General features: G+C 33.8%; 1 protein-coding gene across 2 annotated transcripts in view; it reads right to left on the bottom strand.

Moving 5' to 3' along the window:
* LOC138702920 (cardioacceleratory peptide receptor-like) overlaps positions 1-22,292 on the bottom strand; it is a 167,558-nt gene that overhangs the window by 97,512 nt on the left and 47,754 nt on the right. The window contains exon 1 of one of the 2 annotated variants that reach the window (XM_069830326.1): positions 11,686-11,752. The exons of the other annotated variant lie outside the window; for it this stretch is intronic. The gene's annotated coding sequence lies outside the window, so the exon portion shown is untranslated. Of the gene's footprint in view, positions 1-11,685; positions 11,753-22,292 lie in introns of those variants that run through there. 2 annotated transcript variants of the gene reach the window in all.

Below are 22,292 nucleotides of genomic sequence, written 5' to 3'. Positions count from 1 at the left end.
CGACGGGACTATAGCTACAGCAACGTCGCAATGAAAACTGAAAGAAAAATAACCATTAAAAATAACATATATATTATTATAATGTACCGAAGTACATATGATATTTCCATGCAGATATTCTGCGTCATCATACGATGAAAGAGTAATGGAACGGAGAAAAATTCTCTCCGGCGCCGGGATTTGATCTCGGGTTTTCAGCTCTACGTGCTGACGCTTTATCCACTAAGCCACACCGGATTCCACCCAAGAGTTGGAACTTAAAACTGAGACGATTCTTCCGACGCCGGGGTGGAATCCGGTGTGGGTTAGTGGATAAAGCGTCAGCACGTAGAGCTGAAAACCCGGGATCAAATTCCGGCGCCGGAGAGAATTTTTCTCCGTTCCATTACTCTTTCATCGTATTAAAAATAACGTTAGACCCGCACTCATTGTTGCCTTGTCAAATAAACACAAGCGATAATTAAAACGCTTACTGTTATACATTTTTGCACGGCAGCACTCATTGTTGCAAAGAGAATATGAACTGACTGAAAGACAATAATATACATTCGGTGAAGTCACTTTCATTGTAGCGGTTATAGAAATAAATTAAAATATATCTGGTTGAGTGGAAGAGAAGGCCTCATGGCCTTAACTCTGCCAAACAAAATAAGCCTACTACTACTACTACTACTACTACTACTACTACTACTACTACTACTACTAAGCAATTTTTAATAATAAATTAATAAATAATAGATAAATAATCAAATAACAGCAAAAAAGAATTTATTTTGTAAACTAGGCATTTATAGTAAAAAAAAGGCAGAAAAGGGCAACATAAAACTGTGACGTTTCAATCACAAAGGTATAATTCGTACAGATTTACTTTCAAAATGAAGATAGATTTAACACATTTAAAAAGGCATTCTACCAAAGTTCCGGTCTCTGCTGATCAGGCATTCTGATAATTACTGACCACTGACAGACTAATGGAAGGAGTTACTGATTCATGGATTAAGTGTCTGACAAGCATTCAAGTAATTATTGATGACTGATTGACAAACTGATTGATTGCTGGTTGATCGAATAACTGATTGCCTGACATGTTGACTGACTAACCGACCGAGTAACTAACAAACAGTTGAAATGTTAAACCTACTGATTAAGGAAGGGTAGTTCGCGTAATTGGATAACCGATGCACTGATCTGAATCGCAGTCGAATGTGATGTATAGGGGAATTAATAAATACAAGGGCATTCGAAAAGTAACGGCAACATAGTTACTGTTTCACACTAAATTTATTTAGGTTACTTTTGACATTACATACTTCAACTCATCTCACTACATCTCGCCAAAATGTTGTAAAAAATTTTAGAAAATTAAAAATTGTAAAACTGTAAAAATTGTAAAATATTGTAAAAATTGTAAAACTTACTTACTTAAAAATGGCTTTTCAGGAACCCGAAGGTTCATTGCCGCCCTCACATAAGCCCGCCAGCGGTCCCTATCCTGTGCAAGATTAATCCAGTCTCTATCATCATACCCCACCTCCATCAAATCCATTTTAATATTATCCTCCCATCTACGTCTCGGCCTCCCTAAAGGTCTCGGAATAGGACTGATTCTCTGGCACGACCACAGCAAAGGAATAAGGTTTTGAGATTTGGCACTTGGAACGTAACTAGTCTTTATAGAACAGGAGGGGTAACATTAGTAGCAAAAGAACTAGCTAGATATAGAATAGACTTTGTGGGAGTACAAGAGGTTAGGTTAGATGGGAATGGCATATCACAAATAGGAGATTACTTGTTGTATTATGGGGAAGGAAACAATAATCACCAGTTAGGAACAGGATTCTTTGTTCATAAAAGAATAAAATCAGCAGTAAAAAAGGTCGAATTTATCAGTGACAGGTTATCATATTTAGTACTTAAGGGTAGATGGTGCGACATCATAGTTATAAATGCTCACGCCCCTACAGAAGAGAAAGACGACCATATAAAGGATAGCTTCTATGAGGAATTAGAACATACTTTTGATCAATTCCCTAGATATCACATGAAAATTTTATTGGGGGATTTCAACGCTAAAGTATGACGGGAGGGTATTTTTAGACCAATTATTGGAAAAGAGAGCCTACACGCAATTAGTAGTGACAATGAAGTTAGTATAAAACAGTTATATTACCGGTTGTTCTGTATGGTTGTGAAACTTGGACTCTCACTCTGAGAGAGGAACATAGGTTAAGGGTGTTTGAGAATAAGGTAAAAATTGTAAAAATTTGTAAAAATTGTAATTGTAATATTGTAAAATTTTGACTCGTTCTACATCTTAAAGCTTCATTGCTCATGTAAGATCTATGGAATATAATAAATGAAATGAAATGAAATGAAAAACAATACGTTGCAAATTCTTGGAAGACGGCGGATTCCATCTGCAGCAGCATTTCTGGATATCTCTCTCACTGATCAATCTGAAGCTCATCGGAAGTCAACTCTTGATTGATTTATTGATTATTTCACTTCTTTAGAATATAGGGTAAAGTTGCTTAATGCCGTGATACCCCTAGTCCCGTGATACTTTTTTTAAAACTTAATGTTAGTCAAAGCTTTGCCGTTTGATCATAGCGACAGACATCTTTCTCGAAGAAGTGCATCTTTCAGCTACTTTTGAGAGATCGGTGAACTTTCAAGCAAGGTATCCAATCCCGTGATAGTCAGTGAAAAAAAAAGTATCACGAAATTAGGGGTATCACGGCAACACGCAACTTTACCTTATATTTTCATACTCCAAATGGATTTAGTTCAATTATACTTACAAATATGTTCAAAAGTGGTTTTAATTAAGGAAGAAGAGCTGTTAAAATTATTTTTTTTATTAAAGAATTATTTTTTACAAATATCTGATTACAAATCTAGTAACGTTTTTTCTAAAGTTAGCTCTCTGAAGTTACTAGATGAATGTAGCGGAGGAGAATTTTAATAGGTATGTGTTACATAAATATTCATTTTACTTTCAAATACATTTTACCGTAAGTTTAATTTTCATGATTAAACACCAACTTTTTATGCCAAATATTAATCAATCTGGATGAAATTTTTAGTGCAAGTATTTATGAGGTAGCTGCATGCTTCTGTGTCTTTATTTTGTAAGAAATGCTGCTAGTTTATTTTATTAATAATATTAATGAATGATAGAAAAAATAACATTTGAAAAGTTCAAAAATTTTTTGAAAGCGAATAAATGAGATATTTCATAAAATGAATACACAGAAATGTTTCTCTATGTCTTGTGAATTTAAGAAAAAAAAGGAAGCTTAAAAATTGAGACCTTCTTCTAAAAAGTTGAGTTTGAAAATATTTCTAAAAAAATCAAATACCAAAAACAATTGGCAGTTCAAAATTAGAATTTTGTTAGTCCTTTACATGATAAACATGCACTCAAAAATTGGTTAAAATATTAGGAAAAAGGTTGGAGTGTTCGCTTAATAACTTATTGTTCGGATATATGGTAGACGTTGGTAATATTGTGATACTAATAATATTATGATGGTACTTTTTGAGAATTTTTTACAAATTTACTGAGCGAGAGAAGGACTAGTTTTGTGCAGAAATTTGTTCACGAATATTCCTTTAATATGACGCAAAAAACTGATCTTCCTCTCGCTCAGTAAAATTGAAAAAAAAAAAAAAATTCTCAAAGAGAACTATCATTAGTATCAAAATATTACCAACCTTTACCATATATATAAATTAATGTAAGACGTTTGCGTCATATGCACGAGTCTATTAACATTTTCAAATTACCACATTTCGAGCACGGTTCAAAAAATTGCTAATACACAAGGATTTTTTCGCCCTCCATGACTTGCCGCCCCGGATTATGGCCATGTTGGCGATGTGTAAATACACCCTCTCTTCTGTCTTAATCGAATTCGTAACATCTGCATTGGGAAGCCTCACATCGTTTAAGTGAAATCTATTTCTAAACGTTGGCGATATACGAAGTTGCACAGTTTGCGACCTTAGACAACGCAAGGCTTGATATGACAATGGAAACATTCGAACCCACGACTACTCGTGTTTCTGGACGAACAATGGGCCACGTCAGCGCTCGTCGTGACTCATACCAAGTGACTCCGACCAGCCTCAGCCATGTGCACCGCGTCCTCACATGTGTCTCGCACAGGTTAGGTTATCGTTCGCCAGTCCGTCTGTGAATTTGGTGGTCGAAACTTGTCTAATGAACCTGCTGAGGAAGATCATGCCAATTCCCTATTGATGGTCTATACCTCCTACAGGGCATTAGATAATTCTTATCTTTGTCGTCTTTGTTACGCCAGGTTGTTTATGATAACATTCATATCTTATAAAAACGATTCAATTTTTTTTTATTTTACTCATAAATGGCTTTTAAGGAACCCGGAGGTTCATTGCCGCCCTCACATAAGCCCGCCATTGGTCCCTATCCTGAGCAAGATTAATCCAGTCTCCATCATCATATCCCACCTCACTCAAATCCATTTTAATCATATAATAATAATAATAATAATAATAATAATAATAATAATAATAATAATAATAATAATAATAATAATATAGGCTAACAACAATAATTGAACGGGTTACATCAGCTGCTTGTCTATGCATGATGACGTGAATATGTTAGGAGAAAATCCACAAACGATTAGGGAAAACACGGGAATTTTACTGGAAGCAAGTAAAGAGATAGGTTTGGCAGTAAATCCCGAAAAGACAAAGTATATGATTGTACCTCGTGACGGGAATATTGTACGAAATGGGAATATAAAAATTGGAAATTTATCTTTTGAAGAGGTGGAGAAGTTCAAATATCTTGGAGCAACAGTAACAAATATAAATGATACTCGGGAGGAAATTAAACACAGAATAAATATGGGAAATGCCTGTTATTATTCGGTTGAGAAGCTTTTATCATCCAGTCTGCTGTCAAAAAATCTGAAAGTTAGAATTTATAAAACAGTTATATCACCGGTTGATCTGTATGATTGTGAAACTTGGACCCTCACTCTGAGAGAGGAACATAGGTTAAGGGTGTTTGAGAATAAGGTGCTTAGGAAAATATTTGGGGTTAAGCGGGATGAAGTTACAGGAGAATGGAGAAAGTTACACAACGCAGAACTGCACGCATTGTATTCTTCACCTGACATAATTAGGAACATTAAATCCAGACGTTTGAAATGGGCAGGGCATGTAGCACGAATGGGCGAATCCAGAAATGCATATAGAGTGTTAGTTGGGAGGCCGGAGGGGAAAAGACCTTTGGGGAGGCCAAGACGTAGATGGGAAAATAATATTAAAATGGATTTGAGGGAGGTGGGATATGATGATGGAGACTGAATTAATCTTGTTCAGGATAGGGACCGATGGCGGGCTTATGTGAGGGCGGCAATGAACCTCCGGGTTCCTTAAAAGCCGGTAAGTAAGTAAGTAATAATAATGTTATTATTACTATTATTATTAAAAATTTCCACGTGGAAAGCACATGAATGACATAAACACATAGATAGATGAATTCGCCTTGAAAAGATGATATGAAGAATTAATTTCCGTAAAAAATTGATAAGATTTTTCTACTTTCTAAAATTCCATGGCTACTTGTTCAAATATGAGGTCGTGGCGTGATAAGCCCATTGCCTCACGCCGCTACAGTTTATTCGTATATAGGTTACTATGACAACTGATTGCTGAGAAAGTAGTTCGTTTGTTTTTGTGAAGTAATCACTCTGTGCAGTTTTGAAAACCTGCTTATCTAGTGATTCCAGCCAGCTCGTGCAAGAGACGCTAGTAAGAAGTGGCATTTATTAAGAGCAATAGGACACACCTGCGACTGCGGTAGACGGAATTGTCGTCTACGTCATCATAATGTACCTTAGGGACATCTGCATCAATATAGCACACATCCAGTACTGACGGAACAAAACTGCCGAGTTTCGTATTAAGACTCAGACAGTCTGATTCGTACATGCAGGCCAACATCTGCTTCAGATTTGCTCTAATAAACGTGCAGAGATATAGTATAACAGCATGGAGTACGATCCATCCATCCATCCATCCATCCATCCATCCGTCCGTCCATCCAACCGTTTGTCCGTCTCTCTCTCCTTCTAGACCTTCATCCGCACTTCCATCCACCCACCAGTAAATATATCGTCTATCCATCAATCCACCAGTCAATCCATCAATTCATCCATCCATCCATCCATCCCTTTGTCCATCCGTCTGTTCGCCTGTCTCTTCCTCTACGCCTTAATCCGTACTTCCATCCATTCACCGGTCAATGTATCAGTCCATTGAGCCATCAGTCAATTCAACAGTCTACTGATCCATCCATCAGTCAATTCAACAGTCCATTGATCCATCCATCATAATGTGATAAGTTGAGCTATATATAATCATAATTTTCCTTACTATGTGTACTTAAAAATATTTTATTCATTGGATGCTTTGTACTGCACTATTTTATTACTACTATTAGTATTATTATTATTATTATTATTATTATTGTTATTATTATTATCATTATTATTACTATTCTTATTTTTTATCATTATTATTATTATTATTATTATTATTATTATTATTATTATTATCAATAATTGTCTAATTTTTTTATACTTGGTATGTCTCATTTATTTTGACCTGCTGTTCACATTTTATTATGCTTTTTTCTTTCTTTCTGTATGTTATATATTATGTCTGATTTCTACTTACTTGTTGTTTACATTTTATTATTATTATATTATTCAGTTTTGTGTGTAAAATTGTAGTGTACTTTGTAAATTTGTAGTGTTTTTCGTAACGCAGTTTTGCTCCTGGTTGAGTGTTAGAGAAGGCCGTATGGCCTTAACTCTGCCAGGTTAAATAAATCATTATTATTATTATTATTATTATTATTATTATTATTATTATTATTATAACTCCAGTGCTCGCACACAAGTTCATCGCATGCTGATAAAGGAGCAATGGTATAACAAAAGTATGCCAAAAGTTCGGGGTTGCTTTATCAACAACTCGATCTACTTTTTTTTGTATCTCGGTGTCCGTGACAAATTATGAACCTCAAACAATGCGTAATTAAAGAGAGAAAGTGAGTAGGGTGCGATAAGGTGGTCGTCCACCATGGGGTACTGGGCTTCCTGTTACAACTGACTGTTTCGGAAATTTTGTTTTCTTGCTGGTTTACTCGTCTTTTTTTTTTTTTTTTTTTTGGTTGTTTGCCTGACTTAGTAGTTTTTGTTTCATTTGAACGGAGTTACGCAATACGAGACCAACCGACAAAAACATGTTTTCGAGATAAGTTACTCACCATTGAAATATTTATTTTATTATATTTATTTAACCTGGTAGAGATAAGACCATCAGGCCTTCTCTTCCCCTCTACCAGGGGGTTACAACTACAATATTAAGAATACAATTACAATTATAATTACAATTAATATTAAATTTACAAATACAATAAAAATCAAAGTACTAAAAGATTAACTGATTAATAAGGGCTAGACAGTTTATTGTAGAAGTTAAGAAGAGAGAAAATTTTTTTATTCAATGGGTAAAAACTAAACCTACTCTACGCAGTCAGAAAATGCTTAATAAGTTTGCTTTTGAACGCTACTAAATTCCGACAGTCTCTGATGTCACTGGGTAGGGTATTCCACAAGCGCGAGAGCGAGATTGTGTATGATGATGAATACAAGCATGTGGTTATTTATTAAATATTTTATGCAAGAAGTGTTGTAACATTCGTAATGTTACAAATAATAATAATAAGAAGAGAATAACCGATTTTTAACAACAGACCAGCAGTCGAGCTAATATTGCAAAGCAAAATTATAATAAAAATTGCGGCTTAAAATAAAAAAAAATGGTTCGATTTAAATACTCTTGTAATTAATGAAGATAAAACGACTGCTATCCCATTTTCTTTAAATAATAAAAGTAATACACCAATTTCATCTACACTAAAAATAAAAATGCATAATTTTGACTGTTCCGATATAAATTGCAATTGTTCAGTTATTAATGAAGTTAATGAGGTTACTTAGGTATAATTATTGATAATCATTTAAAATAGAAAAATCATATTCATTATATTTGTCATATATTACGTAAAATATTATATTACTTTGTTGTTTTAAGAAATATTTTGTCAATTAACTTTTTACGTATAATTTATTTAGCATTATTTCAATCTATATTTATGTTTGGTATTATAGATTGGGGTGGAACTTATAAATCCAACCTATATCCGTTAATATTACTACAGAAAAAAAGTGTTAAAATTTGTTTTAAAAAAGCAGAAAGATTACTCAACTGAATTGTTGTTTAAACATTTCAAAGTTTTCAACATTAAACAAATTTATAAATTTATTTTATTAAAATATTTTCACAGAAATCTTCAAAACTTTGAAAGGTATATACATAAATATAGAACTAAAAATATGAATTCTCTGCGTTTGTCTGAACTTAAATGTAAAACCAATGCAGCTTTTTATCATAGCATGAGTCAAGGTCCTAGATTATTAAGCAAATTTTATTTTAATATTATTTTAACCACTAATCCTCTCCAAATTAATAAAAATTACAAAAAAATGTATTGGATTTATAGTTTGCGTTCAAAGACATTTAACACTTTTTAACCTGTAATTTATTTACTCTCAATTTTAATTTTATTTTTATCTGTATTGGAATCTCCTCCTGAGCACAAGTTTTACTGATTCAGGAGTTTATATTATATTATTTTATATTATATTATATTATATTACATTATATTATATTATCTTGCATTCATTTGAAATTTACTAGCAAAAATAAATAAATAAATAAATAAATAAATAAATAAATAAATAAATAAACGAATAAATAAATAAATAAATAAATGAATAAATAAATAAATAAATTTTATTAAATAAATTAATTTTGCTAATAAATGGCAGCAGATATCGCATTAATTTCCAGTTTTTTCTAATATATAAGATAATTTTATTGTGTTACTTATTACAGTACATTACAATTTTGCTAAATTGTTCTAGAAATTGAAACATGTCCTTCAGTTCATGTCTATTGACAGTCCCAACTTACAAACAAATGAAAATGACAAATATCCAAGAATATAAAATAGTGATGTCCCTAACACATGTTCAGTCTCAAGTCATTATGTCTTTATACAAAGATTAATTTTTTTGGTCCTGCAGAGTTTTCTGTGATGTTTATCATTTGTTATTAATACAGAAAAACTCACTCCAGCGCCGAGAATCGAACCCGGGACCCGGGATCCGGTGCGGTGGGTTAAACTTCGGCGTAGCTCAGTGATTAGAACACCCAGTGCGTAGAACTGGAGGTCCTGTGTTCGAACCTCTGTGCCGGATCGAATTTTTCTGCATTAATAACACTATGACTTTTCCTTCTCTGTGCTGGGTTTGCCGGGGGACTTTATAAATTTTTTATGAGTTAAATAATTCAGCCAACAACAGATTATTAAGCATTTCTCATTTTTTTTCAAATTGTCGGTTGGTCCATTGTTACATAGGCCTGCCTTCATACATTTTTCTTCTGAATAATGGTATACCAATAATTGCATTGTTCAAGCCATATCCTGTGTCATCTTGACATTTCTAAACCTTACAGTCACTTTATATACAGCTTACTGTAATTCGTCAAAACTAAATGCCGTGCAAGAAGGCAATATAAACTTATTATCCATTCTGTATGGAAACGAGCTGATGTTTCGTTATGGGTCTGGTAGTCATGCGAGCAAGAATTTAAAGCAATGGTGATTGGAAATTATGTTTTTCTGCTTCCTACACAATATGCAACAGTACACCGTCCCTCAAAGTGTGTTCCGCGAAAGCCCGAGGTTCCACGAGCAAATCCTAGGAAGGAATACCGCGAGTTCTAATTGTTCGTAAATTTTATATCATAATCATTGAATATAGGCTAGATGTACAAAAAAAATCGTAACAATAATAGCGCGAAAAATCATGGGTAATTTTATTAGTCAATAGTATAATTTTTAATATTTTAATCTGAATTTAATGAAAAATAAATAAATAAATAAATAAAATAATAATAATAATAATAATAATAATAATAATAACAATAATAACACTTACTTAGTTACAAATGGCTTTTAAGGAACCTGCAGGTTCATTGCCGCCCTCACATAAGCCCGCCATCGGTCCCTATCCTGAGCAAGATTAATCTAGTCTCTATCATCATATCCCACCTCCCTCAAATCCATTTTAATATTATCCTCCCATCTATGTCTCGACCTCCCCAAAGATCTTTTTCCCTCCGGTCTCCCAGCTAATACTCTATATGCATTTCTGGATTCGCCCATACGTGCTACATGCCCTGCCCATCTCAAACGTCTGGATTCAATGTTCCTAATGATGTCAGGTGAAGAATACAATGCGTGCAGTTCTGCGTTGTGTAACTTTCTCCATTCTGCTGTAACTTCATCCCTCTTAGCCCCAAATATTTTCCTAAGAGCCTTATTCTCAAATACCCTTAATCTCTGTTCCTCTCTCAAAGTGAGAGTCCAAGTTTCACAACCATACAGAACAACCGGTAATATAACTGTTTTATAAATTCTAACTTTCAGTTTTTTTTTTTTTTTTTTTTTTTTTGAGAGCAGACTGGATGACAAAATGTTCTCAACCGAATAACAGGCATTTCTCATATTTATTCTGTGTTTGTTTTCATTTATATTTGTTACTGTTGCTCCAAGATATCTTAATTTTTCCACCTCTTCATATTTTCATTTCGTAGCCTTACTAATGTTCTGGTGACGAGATATAATCGTATAGGCCTACTTTATACATAGTTTAAAATTTTGAGTAAGGAAATAATTGCTTTAAGCTTATATTACATATTATATTATATTATTATCATTTGTGGCTATAATTACAATTATTATTATTATTATTATTATTATTATTATTATTATTATTATTATGTTCTCATTATCATTATTATTATCATTATTATACTATTATCATTATTATTATGATTATATTATTATTATCATCATTATCATTATTATTATTATCATAATTATTACTATTATCATCATTATGATGTTATTATTATCATTATTATTAATATCATTATTATTATGATTATTATATTATAATATTATTATTATCATTATCATTATAATTATTATTATGATTATTATATTATTATTATTATTATTATTATTATTATTTAAAATTATGTCAATGCCTTTCGTAAAAGTAGATTTAATATTTAAATACATTTTTATGTATTCCCTGGCCTCTAATTTTCATAAAAAGTGGATGACATGTAGGCTGTGTTGCTTAGGGACATCTCTTTCATTTTTTTTAAACTTACAGTTAAAGCCTGTTTCGAAAATAAAATGAAACTTCTAATGGAATCGAGTTAGCACAAGTGTGAATTATAAGCAAAAATAGTTAATTTCAATATTGAACACAGCATTTTTTGCCATTTTAAAAATAATTGCATTATGTGCACAGAAATATACTTATTAAATAAAAAAATCTTACGATAAAAATGCTACGGCCGTTTCTAAATCGTAATTGTTAATTTTATTGTAGTGTTACTGATAATTAATAACTTGTTCAACTGTAAACTACACATGAATGAACAAAGGCAGGACCTAGCACCGACATGAATGTTTACCTGTTGCTCAGAGGTTAGTCCACCCGCCGCGCACCGCGCACATCTCCAGTCTGCGGCGAGGTGCAATGCCAACTGTCGAGACGGGCCAGCTCGCGCCGGAGTGTGTTGGTCGGGGTCCGCGGGACGCATGCGCGGTGGAGGGTGTCAAACTCACCCACGCAGATGCGTGCGTGCGTAAGGCCGTCGCTTCGAGTCCTGCTGCAAGCGATCGGCAGTAAAGACGCGCCACTTTCTAGTTACATTACGATTTCTTCTTCGCTTCATCCCGCTTACTGTTCACTATTACTTTATTACTTTTCTGCCATTGTCTCTTTTTACTTTCGCAGTGTAAAAACTAGGGCGGAAATAGTAAAAAAAAATTGGTTCCTATAGTTTTATGCAGAAACAAGTTTTTGTAAATCTGACACGAAAAAAAGTGGTTTTCGACTTTTCGTCTGTACAAAGTGAACCGTAAGTAATGTCATTAATTTCAGGTAGTTATTCCTTGAGATATTTCGAACAAAAAAGTTTAATATAGTTTTGCTCGTTTTTGCTTCCTTTCCGAGATAAAAATTGTTTTATGTGAAACATTTCAAAGCGTGTTTTGGGAAACCCATTGATTAAATCTCCAATATCCTCTGTCAATTGAAAAGGTCAGTCTATTATGATAGGCTAATAAATTATTGAAAAGATTTCAGTTTTGTCCTTTAAGTGTACAGAAATCTGATGCAAATAAATGCAGTTTTCCGTTTTGTAATAGTAATATGCGTTACAAGAGCGGTATGTTGACGTTTTCATGTTCGAGGAAAAGATTGAAAAAGCGAAACGTAGTTGAGCTTTTTTAATTTCCGAGAACATGAAACAAACATACCGCTCGTGTATCGTACATTATTTTGTGCGAAGATCGTTTATTACGTACCTGAAAGAGGAATTTCTAATTAGTTGCAATGAAATCTCCATCTTGGTTTCTGTTCAATGACGGCAACTTTGGAAAACAAATATATCTATCTTCAACATTGTTCCTATAAAATGTTTTCTGTGTTTACTATACTGCAGCAGGCCGTGATATACTTCTGTCTTTTTTTTTTTCCCCAGTCTATGATGAGTCTGGAATCTTGTTGATTTTTCACGGCTTCCTTAATGTTACTTGCATTACAAATGCAGTAACTTTTGTGGTGTTGTAGAGTTTACTTAATTTTTGCAAATATTTAAAAACAATAATTAACATTGCAATTTAGGTGAAATTGCAGTGGTAAGTTTCCAATTTATAATTATTACTATATTGAACGTCTTTAAAAATAATATGTTAAAAGCCTAAAGCAGTAAAATGAATATGACGCTTAAGCGGTAAGAATAGGGAAATTGTTATGTGTGTTGGGTTGGGAATACTGAATGTGGTATTTCACACTTACCGCGTATTGGTTTTGTGCGGAAACCAAGCAAATACGCACGATCTCGCACAAAACAATTTTTCAATGTTACTTACATTTGTTCGATTCAAATTTTTGCATAAATAGGACAGAAATAAAATTCTTGCAATCATTTATTATAATAATAAACTATTCTCTTAAATGGACTGTATTAATTAATTCATATTGTTCTGCTCAAGGGCAGGTCTTTCACTACAAACCCAGTTTTCTCCAACCTTCCCTATTTTCTACCTTCCCCTTTGTCTCCGCATGTGATCCATATATCTTAACGTCGTCTATCATCTGATATCTTCTTGTGCCCCGAACTATTCTCCCGTTCACCATTCCTTCCAGTGCATCCTTCAGTAGGCAGTTTCTTCTCAACCAGTGACTCAGCCAATTCCTCTTCTTCTTTCTGATCAGTTTCAGCATCATTCTTTCTTCATCCACTCTTTCCAACATAACTTCATTTATTATTCTGTCTGTCCACTTCACACGCTCCATTATTCTCCATATCCACATTTCACTTCGTCGTAATGTTCATACAATGTCACACTCCATACAAAGCACTCCACTAGTATCTTCCTTACTTCTTTTTTCACAGGTCCGCAGAAGATGCTCCTTTTTCTGTTAAAGGCTTCCTTTGCCATTGCTATCCTCCTTTTAACTTCCTGGCAGCAGCTCATGTTACTGCTTATAGTACACCCCAAGTATTTAAAGCTCTCCACTTGCTCTACTGCCTGATTTAGACTTCGCACGTTTACCTTCTTTATTTTTCTTCCTATGACCAAGGTCCTTCCATTTAGTGAGTTATCGACAAGATGAGGACTCTTGTGATATTTGAGTAAGACAATTTCGTGAATATATTAATTAATAATTTACAATGTACAGAAACTGATGATAATAGTTATAAATTAAGATATTTAATACTTATGTTTGCTAGAACGGCCATCGTGCAATATCACGGCCCACTGTTAAGGAAAAAATGGAATAAATTAACATCTGAACATCAGGTGCGACAAGCAATTGAACAAACGCGCATCAGGTGCGAAAAGATTGCGGTTGATGGATGGCTTTGACTGGTTAAAACTCAATAGAATGTTTTAATTCATTGGTGCATTGGTACAAGAGCGAAATAATCACTATTGTACAATATTCACTTAAAAAGCCATTATTTAATTGCAAGAACTTTTAACTTCAGACAAATGCAGCATAGAATTTATTAATATTTAGCCTACAGGTACAACTGTGGGGAAACTGTTCTATAAGTGAAATGTGAAGTATTGGAAATAAAATTTTTTGCTACTTGCAGTGGAAAGTTTTATAATTTTAAATTTGTAATTAAAGTTCGATTGACAGCATGACTGGAACGTTTGAGTTTTCGAGGCCAAGTAATAGAAATTATTACCTTTGAATTTCGCTCCCTGTACTTCAAAGGACATAGCTTTCAATTTAAATCATACCCCTAAGTCCGTTATCCACTACACATTTGGAATTCTTTTTTTCTGACATTACATCAGTCTCTGAGATCACAAAGGCTTGAATGGACAGTTATAGAAATCATATAGCAGTGTCACAGATGGCAGTCAGACCAACTTCTTCTATGACATTTACGACCATGGATCATTGCAGATCGCAGACGCCTAGAGCGAGACCCGACCCCATTACCTAGGGTCATTCCAGAACCGTTTTATCTATGACTATGAGACCGAAAATCAAACCATAGAAGTAAAGTCATCTCAAGAACGTATCTAAGTAAAGTAGAATGTAATTTCACAGTAAACATGGACATTTAATGATCCCTCCGAAGAAAGGGATTAATAAAGGCATCCATGTAGTAGATATTTCGTTAACAATGTAATTCACCTATCTGTCTGCCAGGACTGAAACTTCTCGTCCTTTGCCAGGCTGAGATCTAACTTTTTCTCATCACACACACACACACACACACACACACACACACACACATACATACATACATACATACATATGCATGTATTATACAGGGCTTTCATTTTAAAACTTCCCAGTATAAATAACTAATTATTTAAATTGAATTCAATTTAAACAAAAAAAAAAAAAAAAAAAACGTCAATTTAGATATTGAGGGAGAAGTCTGAAACCAGACTTAATTGCATTTTAGATTTCACCCCCACACCAGCCACCCCACTTTGAAATTCCAAATGACACCCCTATACTTTTATACTTAAATATGAAAGAGCATTCAATTGTTTACACACCTCATTCATTTGTTTTCGCATCTTTTGTTTTCTATCGTTGCCTGGCAACCTATATTTTTAATTATTATCGGTTGATTGTAAGATGAAAGTCCCGCGCAGTGGCGTCGCGGTCTAAGGCATCCCGCCTAGGACTCGCGTTACGGAATGCGCGCTGGTTCGAGTCCTCATGGGGGAAGAAATTTTTTCATGAAATTTCGGCCAGTGTATGGGACCGGTGCCCACCCAGATCGTGAAGCACTTGGGGAGCTACGATAGGTAGCGAAATCCGGTTGCGAATACCAGCTATAACGGCTGAGAGGATCATCGTGCTAACCACACGATACCTCCATTCTGGTTGGATGATCGTCCACCTCTGCTTCGACATGTGGGCGTGAGGCCAGCAGCCGGCTGGTCGGTCTAGGCCCTTCACGGGCTGTAGCATCACGGATTATTATTATTATTATTATTATTATTATTATTATTATTATTATTATTATTATTGTAGGAAGAAAACATAGCTTATTTTGTGTAATTCCCCAAATTATTCAACAAAAATGATTTATGTTCTCTCTCTTGCAGGGTATACACCATTTTAAAATAATTTTATACTCAAACACAACTATTAGGGCCTACATGAAATACACAATAAGTTTTTGTAGCTTTATTCTCTTCAGCTCTAATCAGCAATGACAAATATCCAGGTTGCTAGGCGACGATATAAAACAAAAGATGCGAAAACAAATGAATTAGGTGTATAAAAATTTGAATGCTATTTCATATTTAAGTATAAAAATATAGGGATGTTATTTGAAATTTCAAAGTGGGGCGGCTGGGGGTGAGGGGTAAAATCTAAAATGCAATTAAGCCTGGTTTCAGACTTCCCCCTCAGTATCTAAATTGACGTGTTTTTTGTTTAAATTGAATTCAATTTAAATAATTAGATATTTAGACCGGGAAGTTTTGAAATAAAAGTCCTGTATAATCTACACACATAGGTCTATAAACTTTTGGCTGACAGTGCAGCGCTAATTGCATTTTTTTTTTTTTTTTTTTTTAGTTGTTGGCAACTCTATAGCATCTATTAGATGCTTTATGGTTGTGCTAACAGATGGAGTTACTTATCAACAATGTGACGCTGAAACGTGTGTTCAGGTTACTGCCCAGCGACAGTCCTGATGTATTTTTTATATTTGTGATGATCGGTTAATTAATATTAACCCGGCACACTCACAATCACACTCACATTCACACAAATTTCCTGACTCTAGACACCCAGGGAATTCTTCTCCTTCAAGAAAAATTCACCGAGAGCCGACCCGGGAATCGAACCCGGGACCTCCAGATATGGAAGCCAGCATGCTGACTAACAGACCACGGAGGCAGTCAAAGTTACAATTAATATTGATTTTCAAGTATTCTTAAAGTTTTTCTATTCACATTTTTTCATTTATTTCATCGTCAAGTCAGAAATATTTGTGAAATTTGTTTTTATATTCGACGGACTGCGAGGTGGCCAGCCACATGCATGGACGTCTCTCCCAATCAAGGTGCACAGGAATAATAGGGTCGCGGAATCAATAAGCGCGTGGCATGGGAGCTCGCACCGTCCTCAGGAAGCAATTTGTTCATCGCGCACAATTCAAGCGTAATCAAGGCAGCCCCTTTTTTTGCACCTGCAATATGAACCGTTTGGCAGGAAGAACTTTTTGTTTCTGACGATAAAGCCTGGCTCAATTAACCTGTAAAGTGAGCGCAGGAAAAGAAAGAGCGCCAGCTACACTCTGAACTGCACCTCTGACGTCACACGAAAACTTACATCTCGAGGCATCTGTGGCTCAAGTGCCTGTTATTATTCGGTTGAGAAGTTTTTGTCATCCAGTCTGCTCTCAAAAACTGAAAGTTAGAACTAATTCAGAAATTGAGCAGAATTACTTTCAATATTATGCTACGTGTATATGTCGCCTGATTACCATGTGAGATGAATTCTTAAATATTCTGTGTCTTAAATATCCTTGAAGTTGGTTAATCTGTGTTTATGTTGGCTGGCTTGTACTCATGAAAGAATGCTTAAATTTTACACAAATTTATTTATTTAATTGTTTATTTATTTATTTATTCCCTTATCGATATTCATATATTCATTTATTTATATTCTATTCATTTACTTATTTCTTTATTAGTTATTTATTTATGTAGTTGTTCATTTCTATTTTTTATTTGTCTGTTGTGTATTAGTTATTTGTGTGCTTATTTATCTTTTTATCTATTTGTATATTTATTTATTATTTTATTTATATATATTATTTATTTAATTATTAATTTATTATTTATTTATTTATTTATTCCTTTAATTATTTATTATTTTAATTGTTTAATTATTTATTTAGTTATTTAATTATTTATTTGCTTAATTATTTAATTATGCATTTATGTATTTAATTATTTAATTACTTACTAATTTAATTATGTATTTCTTTGTTTAAGTATTTAATTATTAATTTATTTGTTTAATTATTTAATTATTAATTATTAATTTATTTACTTGTTTAATTATTTATTATTTATTTACTTATTTATTTATTAAATAATGTATTTATTTAATTATTTACTTGTTAATATATTTACTTATTTAATTAATTATTTTATAAATAATTATTTATTTATTCATTTGTCTGTCTGTGTGTCTATGTATTTAGTTATTTAGTTATTTATTTAGTTATTTATTTATTTAGTTATTTATTTATTTAGTTATTTATTTAGGTATTTATTTATTTATTTATTTATTTAGTTATTTACTTATTTATTTAGTCATTTATTTATTTACTTATTTAGTTATTTACTTATTTATTTATTTATTTATTTATTTATTTACTTATGTATTTATTTATTTATTTATTTAACTAGCTAGCTAGCGAGTACAAAGTAAATTTATAAAACAAAAATGTTTCTGGCCACTACCGTAAGGGCCAGGCTCGTGTACGGTGTGGTCTTAGCAATCAGAACATCAGAATGCATAATATCGACTTTGACTTATCGATATGCATAATCGTTTCCGTTCTCGGTTTATTGTGGATCAGAAATCTTCACTTTCAAGTCCTCCGCTTCTCGTTCTCGTTTTGGCTCTCGTTCCCGGTTTATTGTGAACCTGCCTTAACATGTTCCAACCAGGATATGAACCCGGGACCGTTCGTTTCACGATCTAACATTCTAACCGTTACTCCGCAGCGGTGGGCAATGCGTTGATTCTGAAAGTATGTGTCACATTCATCACATTACCTTTCAGTGTATGCAGGCCTACATGCTCACACATATTCCGGTATTGTTGCAAGCTATGTAACTAAAAATAGGACAGAATTTTCCGTCCCCTGGAGCAGAATTTCCTTCCGTTATAACTGACGATTCTCCTCTTCATACCTGTTCACATCAAGATAATTAATCGAATGCAGTTTTACAGAATCGCCCGCTCGGACAGGGCGTGCAACAGGTGCCTGCGGCGGCCACTGGGTGCAAGAGCGATCTATGCCCGAGCGCCACCTCTATCCATTGTGTTCAATTTGTCTTCAAAGTGACGGAGACTCAAGAACATTCCAGAGAATAAACACTGCTACATGGGAAACGGTATTTGTTGCACTATTACTCCAACTAAACGAGCCGCATCTGTGGCTGTGTGCTACCTTTCCATTCAGATGGTCCAGGTTCGATTGTCGGCCAGGTTGTGATGTAATTTGTGGCGGAAAAAGCAGGTATTAAGAAAGTTTTTTTTTCTCTAACTTCTCCCAATTTCATTTTCATTTCGCCAACACCCTCCATCTCCCTTAATTTTATCTATAGTCTCAAAAAAAAAAAAAAAAAAAATAGGCTGATGCTGACTTGGGAACGACATATTGATACAAGTTGTTATAGGTTAGCTAGAATTGTTTATATACCGAAAACTATTAGTACCTAAACATCACTTTAAAATGTTTATTTTGCATTTTATTTCATAGTACTTTCGCACGATCGTGTTTTTTTTTGTATTTACATCTATTGTTTTTAGGCCTTAAAACATAGAATTCTTACACAGAAACTTGTTGCTAGGGAAATCCCTATTCATAACATAAAACTGTACTGAAATATACCCATTACAGTGTACTTATTGTTACTTAGTTACATTACAGTATAGTTTTGGGAAGGCTTTGGAATAATATTGCTTTAAATTTTCAATGAAACGTTTATATTGTATTTGTAATTTTAAAATTATGATTGTACAAAAATGTTGTACAATACACGTTTGTGAAGCGCATTACAAAATCTCGGAAATTGAAAAACTCGGTCTACAGGTTTTTCAAGTTTTTCCTCGATTTTGTAAAAAGTAGTTCTCAACCTTGTATTGTAATATACTATTTATTAGCTTATGGTATTACAGTTTGGATCATTGGTAACGGAATTTCAAGAAATTACAAAAGAAAGCAATTAATACTTTTGCTAGCTCGGCGTACGGTATTGATTCCAAACTTTTGTTTCAAAGGAAGATATTTTGACCGTTGTTAATATTTAGATTTTAAAATTTTTATTGCATATTATTAAAAAGATCTCAAGAACTATACCTCAATTTTCATACTTAACCTACAATCTTATGCTATTATCTTGTGGAAGTCAATATCTTACTTACATACTTACATAGCTTTTAAAGAACCCGCAGGTTCATTGCCGCTCTCACATAAGCCCGCCATCGGTCCCTATCCTGAACAAGATTAATCCAGATCCTAGCATCATATCCCACCTGCCTCAAATACATTTTAATATTATCCTCTCACCTACGTCTCGGCCTTCCCCAAAGGTCTTCCAACTAACACTTTATTATGCATTTCTGTACTCATCTATACGTGTTACATGCTCTATCCATCTCAAACTCCTATATTTAATGTTCATAATTATATCAGGTGAAGAATACAATGCGTGCAGTTCTGCGTTGTGTAACTTTCTCCATTCTCCCGTAACTTCATCCCTCTTAGACCCAAATATTTTCCTAAGCACCTTATTCTCGAACATCCTTAACCTCTATCCCTCTCTCAAAGTGAGACTCTAAGTTTCACAATCATACTGCACAACCGGTAATATATCTGTTTTATAAATTCAGGTTGACAAAATCTTAAAATTGGTACAAACCGATTTCCATTTTCTTATTAAAAAATTACTGTAGGAGTCTATCAATGTTAGTTTTTTATTTTAAGAAGGCAATACATAAAAAGCTTATCGATAATCAATCGCATTCACATATCGACGGAAATGGAAGCAAGCCAAAATACAAAGTTTTCAAAAACCTGTATTTTAATGGTTTATGTTACTGTGAAAAATTAAAAGATCATTGATATTATTCAAAATTCTGTTAATGATGTTTTTATACGTACTATAAGTTTCAAATTAGTGTTGTTAATTGGATTTTTCACAGCAGCATGAAGGTTAAAAATTCAGGTTTCTCAAGCTTTAAATTTTGAGTTATTTTCCTTTTGAAATTAGCCGTCGATATGACCTTTACACAGAATTGCACACGCAGAAAAAAATTAACAGCAAAAAGGAAAAATAGTAACTGAAGCAATTTAATAGCAAACTCCTACCGAATAACGGACCTAAAAGGGTTAGTTTTACTGGTCACGTGGTAACCTCGTGTCAAAATGGCAACGTCACATAGCAATCATAATATATGAACAAGCAAGAGTAACGAAAGAAGCTGTGTGGAACTCCCACGTCTCTCTTCACTTAAATTTTCAGATAATTTCACCCCCACGACAATCAGGCTAAAAGGAAATCAAATGATCGTTCCTGAAGTATTATAATGTACCAAACACGAAACAATAGTGGCATGCGGCTTACAGAGGAAGTCAGTTAAAGAGTTTTGTGTCGATGCTCTAGTTTTACTGAAAACGCGCGTCGCTATAGTTACAAGCCGCGGAACAAATGACTGCTAATAGTTCTGTAAATGAAGCACCTTCAAATGCTGAGAAATTTAATAGCTGCACAGATGAGGGGCTTCTTCTCCCTCGTTGAATTTCTCTAACATCTTTCGTTCGTGTATCGCTAAACGCTTATGGATTTCGTTTTCGCTTGCAACACCCATGCAAATTTCATTATTCATAGACTCTGGGCGATATCCGGTGAACAGATATTTCTTACTCCTTAAAGAATAAAGTGAGTACGTTATACTGATGATATTGCATTGCTAGTAGAAGAGGAAAAGACACTAAGGGATATGTTACTGGAGCTAAATGACAGCTGTGAGCAGTATGGGATGAAGTTAAATGCAAACAAGACTTAGAGCATGGTTATCGGAAAAAAATAAATAAGGTAAGTTTGCGAATTGTAATTGAGTGAGTATACAAAGTGGACAGCTTCAAATAGTTTGAATGCACTATAAGGTGGAAAAATTAAAATCTTTGGAGCAATAGTAACAAACATACATGGCACTCGAGAGGAAATTAAACGCAGAATAAATATGGGAAATGCCTGCTATTATTCGATTGAGAAGCTTTTGTCATCCCGTCTGCTTTAAAAAAAAATGAAAAATTAGAATTTATAAAACACTTCTGCAGACCTCTGGATAAAGAAGTAAGGAAGAGACTAGTGAAGTGCTTTGTATGGAGTGTGGCATTGTAGTGAACAGAGACATGGACATTACGACGAAGCGAATAGAAGCATTTGAAAAGTGGATGTGGAGAAGAATGGAACGTGTGAAGTGGACAGACAGAATAAGAAATGAAGCTATGTTTGAAAGAGTGGTGAAGAAAGAATGATGCTGAAACTGATCAGGAAGAGGAAAAGGAATTAGTTGGGTCACTGACTGAGAAGAAACTGCCTACTGAAGGATTCACTAGAAGGATGGGTGAATGGAAGAAGAGTTCGGGGCAGAAGAAGATATCAGATGATAGACAACATTAAGATGTATGGATCACATGAGGAGACAAAGAGGAAAGCAGGAAATAGAAAAGATTGGACAAAGCTGGGTTTGAAGTGAAATACCTGC

Source organism: Periplaneta americana, chromosome 7 (genome assembly GCF_040183065.1).
Source record: "Periplaneta americana isolate PAMFEO1 chromosome 7, P.americana_PAMFEO1_priV1, whole genome shotgun sequence".
NCBI classification, from domain to species: domain Eukaryota; kingdom Metazoa; phylum Arthropoda; class Insecta; order Blattodea; family Blattidae; genus Periplaneta; species Periplaneta americana.
This window is presented reverse-complemented; position numbering and strand designations above follow the sequence as displayed.